General features: G+C 42.3%; 1 protein-coding gene across 6 annotated transcripts in view; it reads left to right on the plus strand.

Annotated features, from left to right (window-relative positions):
- SH3PXD2A (SH3 and PX domains 2A) overlaps window positions 1-14,295 on the plus strand; it is a 310,946-nt gene that overhangs the window by 147,617 nt on the left and 149,034 nt on the right. The gene's annotated exons all lie outside the window — the stretch shown is intronic.

A 14,295-nucleotide genomic window follows, 5' to 3' on the forward strand; every position in this document is an offset into this window, starting at 1 on the left:
AGCATATTTTATGCGTTACTTATGGACGTCACATCCGTGGGGTCCATTATTGGCATCTTGGCATTATGCCTTGCAGCTGATAGGAAAGTGGCCCCCTGCCTACATTTCCCTTAGCCAATCACTGCCCTTTTGTTTCCCTTCTGACTGTGGAAGCTGTTGAGGCAATTGCCACTTCCATATCATGACCCTCGATTCCTGATTTCTGTGGCCTTTTGTTGCTCTCTCCTGGCCATCACTGATGTTTATTATCTTCTCATCGCATCCATTGGCACAGTCAGCCTAGATACATTAGATGTCTACTGTATGAATTCATTGGCAGCTGGTGTATCCAGGAAGAATTTACTTACTTACTTACTTACTTACTTACTTACTTGAAAGATGTATATACCACATTTCCTATGCTCAAGGTGGTATACAATTAAAAAAATAAAAATACAATGAATAAAAACATTAAAAACAATTTTTAAAATGATACAGGATTAAATAATAGGGATAAGAATAGAAAAGCAGCAGAAAATGTAAGGCAGTTACCTCGGGCAGTAGATTTGCAGGCCTCCCACCTCTTTTACTCTTTCTCCTCTTGGTCCCTAGAGTTGAAAGAAGGGAACAGAGTAGAAGAAGAAGTGTGGTAAGGAGGAGATTGGAGAGCTAGAACATGGCTGATATTCTTGCTCACCCTTCTCCTCTCTTCCACTCCATACCCCTCTTCTTTGCAAACCCAAGGAACACAAACAGTGGCTGGCATGCTGCCAGGTAAGGGGTGAGGCAACATTTTGGGCACTGGTAGGCCTTAGACTGACAGGGGGTTCCAAGTGTGATTGGAGCAGTGGTTTTGGGTGATACATTGTTAAATTTTTTTCTGCGCAATTTTCTTGATATTAATCCCCCCTCCCCCCATAGTTGCAGGCTAATTTTTCCTCATGGTATTAACCACAGCCTGTGTGTGAGGGGTTGAATTTAGTTTGGGGAAAAAGCATATCGGGAAAGAGCCAAGCACTCTCTCCAGTAATGTATCTGCTCATATCACACTTTGAGCCTTCCATATCTACTTTAAGGTAAAATGTCTGGCAATGAAATCACTGATACCTTGTGTAAGATGTAGTTTGTCCCTTAGGCAGAAGGATGTGGCTTAGTGGAACAACAAATGGCAGCACCCTGCTATCACATCCCAACCCCCAGACTTTTCAAAGATCACTCATTCCCTATGTACTGTCCGAATTTTTGCTGTGCCCAATACCTTGCTGAGTGTAACCAGGAGACCCAGGATGATGCAGTAGTTAGGGGGCTGAACTAAGAATGCAGATACCCAAGTTCAGATCTTCCTTCGGGCATGAAGATCACTGGGCAATTTCATTCTTTTGAAGCCTGTCTGATCTCACATAGTTGTGAGGATAAGATGATGGGGAAGGAGGCAAGAGCATGTATGCCACCCTGAACTCCTTGGAAGAAGAATGAGATAAAAATGTAAATGAAAAAATAAATGTTTGAGCTATTACTTGTGATTCCTTCTTGCTAGACAGATCTTAAACCTCCTCACAGTGGTCTCAATATGCTTGCAGAATTCCTTTCTGATCTGGTTATGGCTATGTCAGATTTGTTGAGCTCCAAATATGCTTGGAGGTGGCTCTTTTCGAATCAGGTTAAAGCCTGTTCAAAGGTAATCAGAGGGTGCAATCCTAACTTGTGCTGGAAACAGGCAGGCAAGGGGGCCTGCGCTGCATCCAGCTCATGTTTGAAGCCGAAAATGGCATGGCCCGAGGCAAGGGGAAACCTTTCCCCTTACCCCTTGTCATGCTGCAGCAGACCCAGTGGGACTACTTGGATCTGTGCCACCTGACGAGGTGGCACAGATCCAAGCAGAATGGATCAGCAGCTTGAGTCAGAAAATTGTGCACATTCTGGAAACTAATTGTACGATTACAATTCCATAACACACAGCAGAATCAAGTTTCTTTTTAATCAGTTTGTAGCTATTACTCTCCTTAAATAATTATTACTCCTGAAAACCTCTTTTGCACCTTTTGATCCACTGTCTGGTTTCTAGCAAGGTAGTTGATATCTTTGGAAATCTGAAATGTTTTACTGTGATGTGTAACTGAATTTATGCTGACATGCCAGCCTCTTTTTACCTCCAGATCTGGAGGTCATCAGACATAAAAAATCCTGTCTGTATATAAAGATGAAGGGGTGGGGGAGAGAGAGAAATTTAAATAACTTTGCATATCACATGTATGAATACTATAGTAGCAGAATATACATCTCCCCTCTTGCAGTCATAACATCCATCTCATCCCCTTTTGCCTCTCCTGGGTGCTGAAGCTTCCTCCCTGGATCGGTTTGGTTGATATTTTCTGTTATGTACGTGTGCATTCTGAATGCTGCCCGTATAATGGATTTGGATGGTATGTTATTGATAGACAAATTTAAATTCATGCAATAGCAAGAACTGAACGCTATTGAGTTTTGCTCAAAACATGTGATTTGTATACTAGTGCTATGGGACTGTATGGGTTTGATGGGAATATTTAGGACCACCAGTAGGTGTGGTCTGATGTGTGGTACCTGATGTCAAGTTGAAATGAAGCATGCAGTAATGTGTTTCACAAGGAACAGAGAACTGTAAACATATTTTCTCAGAAGTATTTTTATTTGGACAACCAGGCAGGTGTCAAAGAAGAGGTGCATTTTTTGTGAAGTTGGTTATGTGACATGGCAACTTGCGTGTTTCCAAAGGTTTTTTTTTGGACACTGTTAGTAGAATTAGTATCTGATACTAAAAGCTTTTTGCAGAAAGGTGTTCTCAAATGCATTCCATATACCATATTCTACTCCTTTCTCTGTGGGTTTGAGAGAAATGTAGAGAGTGTTCTGAGATATTGTCTACTCCATGTTTTTTTCTTTTGTGCAAAGTTATTGTACATTTTACTTCTCATGTGATTCACTTGGGAACATGCTTAATCTTGAAGGGTACGACATACATCAGCACTGACTTTCACATGGTGGCTATCAGCAACTTGTGGTTCTTTTCACATTACCATTTGCATTACATGTGAATCTATGTTGTTTCATTTAAATTGGTGACTCTTGACCTTTTCTACAATTACAGACCCCCCGATATACAAATTTCCCAAAATGTCCCCTTACCCCTTCCGCCAGACTGTCAAAATTATCACCATCACCAGCCCTATTAAGTACCAGTATGACTTCAAAAGACGTCAATAGCTTGGTTTTACTTTACATATGGATAGCTAGGAATAGAACGCCTCCATCTGATAATGATAATGGTGATAGTAATCTAATTTAATGTTTTTAAAAAATTGTTCAGAGATTGATTCCCATACCCCCATCATTTGGTTCATTTGGGTATGGATGCCTTCTCCCCTTAAGAAGCCCTAATTTAGAGGAAGGCAAATCATTATGGCTATGATCGTGTCAGAGATAGAACAGCTGGTTTGATAGGGAATTCTTTTCTCCTTCTAGACTCTGAGCATTTGAATAGGTCATTACTCAAGCTGATTGATGGTTTAAAATTTATTGTAGTATTTTAGAACCAGATTATTCTACCCATGCGTCATTTTCTGTTGAGGCCCTTTGATTTCCCAAGAAGAGCTATGGAAGAAAGTAACTTACATTTTACAAAACCATAGGTTGATCTTGGTTTCAAACTTGTTTGTCGGACAAACACAAACCATAGTTCATTGATTAGTACAAAATAGCAGGCTATGGTTTGCCACAATCCAGGAAGGCAGGGAGGGAGGGAATTGCAATGCTCAAGGAAAGACGTGAAGAGGTAAAGGAAGTGCACAAGCCAACCAGCCCAGTGTCTCTAAGCAATTTCTTCTTTGAAGGAAAGTTCTGGGTAAGGCCTTTTATCTTCCTTTCCTTTAAAAAAAAAAATTCTGTCTGGCTCTGAAGATCTGATTGCCTTTTAGGTGGTTTCAATACTGTGTCCAAAAGATAAAACTTTCCAAGCAATTGATAGATAACCACTTTCTGATTCATCGTGGGTATGTCGAAAGCTACTTGGTAAAATCTCCACCACAACATCCATCTTTCAACCTGTCTGCGCTTATGGTCTTTGGTGCACTCTGCCCCCAGAAAAGCAAACAGCGGATCAGATAACTTCATGTTTTGACTCAAAATGACGGGCAGCTTATCAAATTATCAAAGCTTCCAATTTAATTGAAATTTCACAGATAACCTTAGACCTGACTTAAATACTGACTCAGCTGCCAGCAGAAATGCCATTAGGACTGTGATTGTGTCAGAGGCAGAAATGTTCTCAGAGAAACCAAGATTGAGAAAATGGCCAGTGGTTGTGAATGAGGCAGTCCATCCAAAACCAGAGGCCATCAAAAACAGATGAAGTTAGGAAAAAAAGACTGAAGTCAGCTAGGTCATGAGGTAAACAAAGTGAGAAATCTGTCAGCAAGAAAGTTTTGAGCACTCCAAGAGTGTTATGTACATGCTAGGTATTGTGTTAGCCAGAATATAAGTTAGACTAGTGTTTCTCAAACTGTGGGTTGGGACCCACTAAGTGGGTCATGAGCCAATTTCAGGTGGGTCCCCATTCATTTCAATATTTTATTTTTAATATATTAGACTTGATGCTACCATGGCATGTGACTGCATTTGGGGAAATGTTACAGACCTGTACTTTTAACAAGCTACTTTGTATATTCTTTTAACAATGATAGCAAATGGGACTTACTCCTGGGTAAGTGTGGGTAGGATTGCAGCCTAGGGTTGTTAAAAATTTTCCTGCTTGATGATGTCGCTTCCGGTCATGGCATCATTTCTGGTGGGTCCTGACAGATTCTCATTCTAAAAAGTGGGTCCTGGTGCGAAATATGTGAGAATTATATGCTTAGTTAGACCACAGCCCTGTTCAGTTTTTTTTTATAGGCTGTACTAGCAAGTCCCCCCTCCAATGTTGACATACTCTTTTAGCTCCACGCCCACTTTCTTCAGGTACAGCATTTGTTTGCACAGGGAAACTCTGTACCAGTGAGAGCAGGAACATGGTTATGAGAGCAGAGTAGGACTTGCCAGTGCACTCCAGTTTTGGCTATGCTGCTTCCATGAGACTCTTTGAAATCAGCACCATTGCAGAAAGACCATGTGGCCAAGCCAACAGGTCATTTTGTGGATTGCTTGCCTTTATTGTCTAGGTCTAGTTAAGAGAACCACACCAAACTAGACCACCTTTCTGAGATTGGCATGTACCAACTGATTGAGCATCCAAGCCCACCTGAACAAGTTAAAAGACAGGTAGGGTTGTCCAGGTTTCCTCAAGGTGGCCTCTTTCTGTCTGGGCTCCCTAGTCTTGAGTAGTGGCTGTGGGAAGACTACCGCTTTCCCAGTAAACTCCAGTAGAGAGTAAAGTGAAGACCAAAGGAGAAAAGGCTGTTGCTAACTACTGCACCCAGGTTGACTTCCACCCATCTTCTTTCACGGTGATCTGTAGGATAAATTCATGTGAGATGAGGCCATATTTCTTCCAAAGCAGTGTGTGTTAGTGCTCAGAGGTGTGATCTTGTGGATAATTCCTAGGCTTAAAATTCCTATATTTCTCCCTTGAAATACAGGTGTCTTTTGACTACCCAAGGATAGTGTGACACAGCCACATTTTGGAAGAGGGCAGAGTGCTTTCTTCTAGCACCACAGTATGCACCATAGGAATGAGAAAAAACGATAGCTTTAGTACATCTTTTTCAACTAAACCTGTCACACAAAACCAAATGTTGCTTAGACGGAAGGACCCACATAGGAACAATCCACATCAGTTGTCTGTGCCAGTATTCCAAGTGCGTGAAATATATAGAATGGGTCTCATTTAGGGCTGATCATGTGTCCCTGTGATAGACTTGTGACTTTCTAATCAAAAGACAGCTAGAAGTTCAAGAAGTGACTACTTGGTAAAAGTATTGGCTTGGAACAATAATTTCTGCTTCTGACACTTGTATCCTGACTTCTGTTTTTAGATTTCATTTATATTTGCAACAGTAAACTACTTTCATAAAAGCACAGTTTTTAAAAAATATAGTGTATATTAATAATTATAAATATAATATAGAGTATAGTGTCTTTGAAGTGTGCTAGCCTAAGCCAATGAAGGATAACTACAAGGATCAAATAAAGTATATATCCCATATTACAAGGGATTTCAACAGCCTCCTTGGCCAGCTGACTACAAATCACTGCGGTCAACCTCAGGAAGTTGTATCTGTCCAATTACATTTGCTTTTAATTAGAGTCGTATGAGTTCTCCGAAAATCAACTTTTTGAGGCCAAGAAGCTGCTGTAAATGACTTACTGGAAATCTGACCTAGCCAATTGAAAGAAAGAAACCATACAATACAGGACCCTGTAGTTGCACCTGTAACTGTAACATTTGACAAGTCTCTTGTCAGAACTCTCTCTTAAATGCACAGACACAGAGAGAGAGAGAGAGAGAGAGAGAGAGCAGATCCAAATACACTGATTTATTAGTCATTTTTTTCCCTCTAGGAAATCCAGGGAATTGTAGTAGCTCTCTGGAAAGGGGGCATTCCTTGACCCTTCAGGGAATACCCCTCCTTCTTCCAGGAAGCACAGCCAGTTACAGAATTGGTCTCCTCCCACACTGGAGGATACATTTTCCCTCTCCCAGAAAGCAGTCGGTTGCACTGAGGTCCAGTTCAGCTTCTCTTTTTAATTTTGACACTTCTGACTCCTTTTCCCTCTCTCTCTCTTCCTTTTCCGCTCTTCATCCTCTTTGTACCAGTTGTACCAGACTGTAGTTTCCAGGCTTTAAGGAATCTGGGGAGAAACCATGAATCGTATTCCAGCCTCTCTTGGTGGTGGTATCCAAAGGCAAACTGCATGGAAGATGGAAATTGGAGCAATGAAGTGTTTGCTTCAATTACGTCCCTTCAGAAGAGTATGGATTAGGAAGATAGGAATACTCAGACCATTGCACTTCCCACTCTTATTGCAGCACTGGTTGGCACCTTCATTCTCAGTCCCAGCAAACCAGTGGAAGTGGACTTGCTGCAGCTGCCTTCTTCAGGGAAGGTAAAAGACACAATCTCCCCCCACCCTCGCACCCACCCAGTAAGCTAGGAATGGATAGGAAGTGCTCCTGCTTGTGACTGATTGAAAGCAATTGAGCTGCACCAACTTAAATGATCGGTGAATTGCAAATAATGGTAACATTTTCCATATTTTGCAATGTATCAAATGCTATTTCTGTGCTCCTAAAATATTAAAACAGATTAAAATTTGAGGATGCATAGAAAAATATAAGAATCCCCCCTTAGTATTCTTTAGACTTTGTGGAGATTTGATCAAAGTATTTCAGTTTGATCAAACTATTCCTGCACCAGTTCTTTAGTAAAGAAAAGGGGGCAAGGAGGCTTCAAAATGAGAGTATAGGATCTGGCACACACCATCGCTGTTGGATCCATCTCCCCTGTAGCCTCCCTACCCCCGTTCCTCCCCCTCCCTACCCAGTTTTGCCCCCTCCTGACCCCTGCCATTGACTTACCTCCTCCGGCAGCACAGCAGGGTCTGGTGACAGACAGGGAGTGCTGCCACCTTTTGCGGCAGTGCTCCCAAAATGGCCACCAATGGAATGCTCTGTGCATCATCAGCAGCCAGTTCATAACAGCAGAACTCTGTTCCACTATTGCAAAGCACTCTGGCCGCCATTCAAGTCTGGCAAAGGATTGGGCTGCTCGGATGACATTGCTTTTCTCTTCCAGATGGTGTTATCAAAGGAGCTTGCAGGAGATGAGGAATGGACTCTTCTGCAAGTTGAAGTGTTTCTGTAGGAAGGGGATAACAGGAATATTTTATAAACATTAGCTGTCTTCCTTCATTTTGCACAGGTTTCCAATGTTCTTTTCTCATTTCATGGATGGTTTCACCCCTTTCATTACTGTTTTAGCAATCTAAGTTAGTTGCAACTTACTGGCATGTTTCTGTGTATGAGAGTGAATGAATGAATGAATATCCAAATGCATCCTGCTCTCCGACAACATAAATTATTTAGTGGTGGTGCCCAAAGAGCATTCAAGCTAAATTTAGAAGCATAGCCTATGCTCCATAGGAAAGTAATTACAAAAATATTTTAGTGGATGACTTTGTTTTCATTTGCATTATCACAACTGAAATTTTTTTTCCTTTGGCCCCATTCCTGACCCCAAAAGTACGTATAATTTGAATGCCTCTAGTGTAATGTTGTCATTTCCACCCACTCATACTTTTAAACTCAGATTGACCCCTTTAGGCTTCATATATGTAACAATTTTTTTTTGGGGGGGGGGAAATTAGGCAGGATTGGGCTACCTGTTGTAATCGTTATGAATTGCTGTCACACATGTAAGAAGGGTGGCAAGGGAATAAGACCATACATACAACCAAATGTAAAAGAGCTTATCAGAGCTCAAATGTAAGGGCAGCAAAACATTTTAAGCTTACATAGTTGAAAACCAGACCATTAGAACAAGATGTGGGCAGGAAGGGGTTGGGTTGGGGGTAGGCTAGAACCCAAAGAACATCATAGTGAAATATGCTGGGAGTGAAGACAGTCTCAGCAGAACTCTCAGACAGGGCCTAGGAGAGGGGAGTAAAGGGGGTAATTTGTACCCGGGTCCAGGGTCGAAAGGGGGACCCAGGAGCCAGAGGAGGGGGCCCAGAAGTTTCCTGGGATCTGACATTTTCCTATCTACTCAGACTTGTTGCCCGTACGGGATGTTGGGGACACTACCATGACTGGGGATGCTGGGGACACTACTGATGCCACATGGGTGGGTAGACCTGGGCTCCAAAGACTTTTCCAGCTGTCTCTACCCTCTCCTGCTTTGCCCTTCCCTGCCCCTATTCTGTTCGCCCATCACCATGCTCCCCCTCTCTGTTTCACCCCTCCCCCTTAGCAAGGGGGCTCAAAAGAAACTTTGTACCCCCTGATAGAATTCCTCTCAGAGGCTCTGCTCTCAGAGGTGGTAGGACAGTGATCTGCTACCAACACAGGCCTTTCAGATGTCACAAAATTGTACTTAAGGTAGAATTCAAGTCTTGCTTGCAGTTAAAATTTCATGCCTTTCCCACGTTTAATACTGTCGAACTCAAACTTGTATTAAAAAACATTTTCACAGAAGAGTTTCAGGCCAAGTTGATGCAGAATGTGAAACAAAACAAAACCCTTATTCGTATATGTTCTCTACATATGCAAAGTCATGTTTCAATGTACTTACCCTGTGCATTGGTCCATTCACATGCATGCCAGCAGCACATCTGGCCAACCTATCTGGTGTGCTAATGTTAACATGTGAATAGGACGCTGCACGTAAGTTCATTTCATTGTGACAAAATGTCCATGGAAAGCTTACATGCATAAGCGCTTTCCCAATAGTTTGCACACTGTATAAATCAGTACAGGTGTGCTCCACTTAGGGGATACATTCTCTTATCCCTGTTGTTATGCAATTAGGTCATTAAGTGAACATTCAGTTTAATCTATTGCCTTTGTTGTGTAAACAGACACTAGCTGACTGCACAGGCTACTGGAGATAGATTGCCTCTTCTTTGCATTACGAGTCTCTCTGTTGTGTAAACAGACACTGCTGCAGGCTCTGGGAGATGCAATTGCCTCGTTAAGAGCATCTTTATTGTGCTTTGACCACTGTCATATATGCAGTCCGTTGTTAAGCGAATGGTTGTTAAGCTGCACATGCCTGTATTTCTTGCCAATTTCATTAATGAAGTCCATTGCTCATCATTTCTTCCATCAAGGGCTCAGGGCATTTTTTATTCTAATCACCAAAATTGCCACCAAGATTTTGCTCATGCTAATTTTTACATTTTAAATTGTGTAATTCAGATTGGTTTAAGAAGTAGAAGAAACATTAAACATTTCTTCTGGCTTATAGAGATTCCCTTCCCTTTGACCTTTCTCACTTTCCTGTGACCCCATGATGGGGGTTGGGAATTCCACTTTTCTTTTTTGGTATGAGTCCTTGTGGAGTAGACTTTTTATGCCCTTCTGTATGTGTTTAATGATATCCATAGGGCACAGGAATTAAATACATAACAGCTTCTGATGACATAACATGGAAATACAACTCATACAGTGCTGGTGTGTAGGTATTAAAGGGTTATTAATAAAAATGAACACTTTAAATAGAAAAACAAGCTTACCAGCATAGTTTTGGCTTTCAGCCCATCTCTGAGTGGCAGCAAGGAAAGAGAGGATTGAAAAATGTGGTCTTTACCCAGCACATAAAAAGGAACACCTTTTTTAACCATCCAGTGTTTAATTTTTCAGGGGATTCCTGGTGCTTTTTAGTTGTCAGCCAAGGCACAAGCAGAATGATGATGATGGAGACAGATGCAGCATATTCAGCCAAGCACTGAATATTTGCCTTGCGTGTTACAAGGGTGATGGAGATGTTTTAATCTAAAGCATTGATGTTTGGTTTGGCGGAACCCTATTCAAAGGTTAGATCTTAACAAGTGCAAAAGCAGAATGTGCTTTGTTTTTAGGCGAGCCAGGAAAATAACAGTATACACCATTTGGACATGGCCTCAAACAAAGTTCCATCTAACCTTCAAGATAACTGGTGGTTTTGTACCAAGCAGAAATTGTGCAGTCTTTACATTAATAAAGGCAGATAGGCAAAAGCACCTTATGAATTTAACCATGGGGCTGATTAAGTGGGAAGCTTTTCATTATTATCAGGACTGAAATTTGTACGGACTTCATACAGCAGGAAGAAGATGCATCTGTTTAGATTGGCACCTAGTTGTTGAACTCTTGCCCAACCAATGCCTCTTCATACCTATGTTTGGGTATGTGTCCTCTGGCCTGGTTTTGTAATTTGGGAAGGGCCATAGTGGGACGGTAGTTCTGAAGAACAGCATTGCTTTGATGGGAGAATGGATCCACCTGGTCCTAGCATTGTGAACAACACACCAATGGTACACATCTCTCCCATGCCACTTCCCTTCCCCATCCACTCATAAGCTGTGCGGAGCTTTGCAGTGAACATCTGTGACATCAGAATCATCTCCGAGTTTCCCTCAGTAGGTATAACTTGTTGCTGCTTAACTAAGACAGTGTGTGGTGACAATTCGTGATGCTTGGCCAGTGCAGTGTTGCTTCCTCTCATAGTGTCTTATAGGGAAGAGGGTAAGGATTGTAGTCTCATGCCTTTTTCATAGGTCACCACGTTTAACTTGTGGTGATGGCTAGCATTTGATGGGCTGGGAGTGTTGTTTCTTCGCTACTGTTTTCCATCATGGTTCCATCTCTTTTAATAAATCATAGATCTCTTTTTTATTTCCCTCCAGGTTCTGCTCTGTGATAATGACTGGTAGTATGTACTGCATAGGGGTATACAACAGCTACAGCCTCCCCATTTCTAAACTGCTAGGTCAGTGGTGCTCAAACTAGCAACTGCTGTGTTCCTGGAATGCGGTCCCCATCTGGACCACATCCGAGCATTCCACCCGGATGCTGTGCAAAGTCCTCCTCATTCAGAGGACAGGGATGCTCTGGGCAGTCATGTCATTTGCCAAGCATCCCAGAAGGCCATGTGACAAGATGTCAGGGCCGAAGCAACTGCCCAGAGCATCCATGTCCCCCGATCAAGGCGCAGCACGTGAGTGGAACTGGAAGGTCCACTCACCGGACAGAGGGATCCATGCAGATGCTGGATCTGGCCCCTGGTCTGTGGTTTGCGCAGCCCTGTGCTATGTGATCACGTATACCAATCAAATACATTATATGTGTGTTTAGCAGAAAACTACAATATTATCACCAGCTTCCCAAACAACTCTGGAGGACTGTTTTGGCAGCCTTTGGGTCATTGGCAGATGAAAAAGCATCTTGATTTTCTTCTGGTTGGTAGAAGCCTTTTTTTTTTTTTGTAGAAGCCATTCTTGACGTTGCAGGGTTGGGCCTTCAGCATTGCAGGCAGTTTCCTTTTTAAACTACCCAGAGAACATATGGGAATCTGATTATTTCTGCCAATTTTTTTTTCCTCTTTGGAACCAAAATCTTCCCAGGGATTGCTCCTAATATAATAATGCTGGAAAGAGAGCCTGATGTGACTCATGCAGGCTGTGGCAATATAATAACAGAAATAACATGCAGCTTTCTTTAAGAGCCATCCTTCTAACAGTCTCAGCGTGACTGAGAGCCATGAATGTCATCCTTACAGTCAGTCAGTGAGAGAACACAGAGAGGCAAGTTATAGTTGGACCCCAGTATCCATGGGGGTTCTGTTCCAGAACCCCACATGGATACTGAAATCCATGGATACCGGAGTCCAAGTTAAATGCCTTTTTTTAAAAAGCGTGAAAATCAAGGCTCCTACCATTTCACGGCCTAACCGTGCCATTTCCAAGCCTGAGGAGCTTTATTAGCACTGAAAAACCCACTTCCAGGTCGCGAGGAGGTTCCTTCCTTCTCCCTGGCTTGCCCAAGAATGCATTGCTATGAGTCATATCCGTGGATGCCGTATCCACGGATAACAGGGTCTGACTGTATTGCCAACATGGTAGAAACATGGTAGGCCCTGACTGGCCTAGGGTCTGGTCATAGAATTGGGCAAGGACAAGAACAGAGCCTATTGCATGATCAGTCTAAAAAGCAAGTGGCACTGTTCAGGTTGACATGACCCTATTAAGCTTCAAAGCATTAAGTTTGTGTTCTGGAATGTAGTGTGTAAGACTGCAGGTGGAAGGAATCATATTTCTGAATACTCCCCCATGTTGAAAAAGCTCTCTGTATGTAGCAAACTTTCATATTGAAGATAAAAGTTGTGTGTAGCCCTCTTCCCTTGGTGTGGTGGGTCATCAGTGTGTTTCTAACCTTCACTTGACTGAACACATTCTTTCCTCAGGTTCTGTTTCTTATGATTTCCCTGGAATGCTTGGCTTTTTGCAGTCACTGGCTGTGTGGTCTCCCATCTCCCATCTTCAATCATTCATAACCTACCAAAGCCTCTATGTCCTGCCCCAGCTTCAGCTGTTATCGCTGGCTCCAATTCCCGATGATGTCCTATGCAAATCTGTCCCTCATTCGAAGAAGTACCAGTGGGTGGGAGTCAGAGTGATTGTATGTAGGCTTTGTTCTCAGCGTGCTGGGATGCACATCCCACCACTCGTAACTTCAAATAAACATAAATAGCTGCTTTGTGTGTTTTGCATAAAGTAAACAGCAGCAGAGCACTTCCCAGCTGCTCCTTTAGTGAGGGACAACTTCATGCATTAATCCTCATGTAAGTAAATCTGTTGTCGTGTTCCGTGCCTGCTTTTCCATTGCTTTTATGCATCAGCTTGTCTTTAACATATATTAAGGACGTCTTCATAGAGGGGCTGAGTGGGAAGCGAGGGGGCTATTCTCTGTCATTACACTTAATTAGATTCAGAAGTGCCTTGATTCGGTTTGTGAGGCTTTCCTCTTGTACTTTTAATGCACAGTCTGTTCCCAAAACAAGGGAAACTGAAACTAGCTCCTTGGTTTCATTTTTAGCTCCTTAGTTTCATTTTCATTAGTTGGGTCATTTTCAGTAACAGTACTTAGTGCTAAGTAGTAGTAGTAGTGGTAGTAGTGGTAGTAATAATAATACAGGTATTTCTATACGGCCTTTCTTGGTCCTCAGATTTCTCCTTAGACTTTATTCAAGGCGGTTTACATAGGCAGGCAGTTTAAATCCCAGTAGGGATTTTTACAATTTGAAAGAAGGTTTCTATCTTTCAAGAAACCACAACATTCAGGTATTTCTTTCTTGATCTGGTCGCACATCCTGGCCTCCATCCTCCCACGCTCAGAGCAGATGGAATAGCTCGGCTCAGCTTGTCAGCTGCTTCAAGGTTGCACGGTGCCGGTGGCCTCGAACTGGCGACCTTCGGATGTTATCTTCAGGCAAATGGAGGCTCAACCCTCTAGACCAGACCTCCTGCCTTAGTACTTACAGACCTCCTGCCTTAGTACTTAGTACTTAGGTTCCCAAGTGCCTGAGATTTTAAGAGTTCAATTACTATTGGTTTTGCCTGCTAAGTTGTATAGGTACTACTGAAAGTTTTATATCCCTTTCTATAAATCTTGCAGTTAGTTGTTCACCTAAGGCAAGAAGCCATTCCTTCCAGGCAAGTGGCTTGCTAAATAATTCCTCCAACAAGCTTGAAAACAAAGAAGACTTGTAAGTGTACTGGTAAGATGTTTAGTATATTTTTTTGAGAACTGGTAATTTTTTTCCACTTATTTGCAATGCCACTTAAACATCTTCACCTTGAGGGGTGATT

Source organism: Tiliqua scincoides, chromosome 3 (genome assembly GCF_035046505.1).
Source record: "Tiliqua scincoides isolate rTilSci1 chromosome 3, rTilSci1.hap2, whole genome shotgun sequence".
NCBI classification, from domain to species: domain Eukaryota; kingdom Metazoa; phylum Chordata; class Lepidosauria; order Squamata; family Scincidae; genus Tiliqua; species Tiliqua scincoides.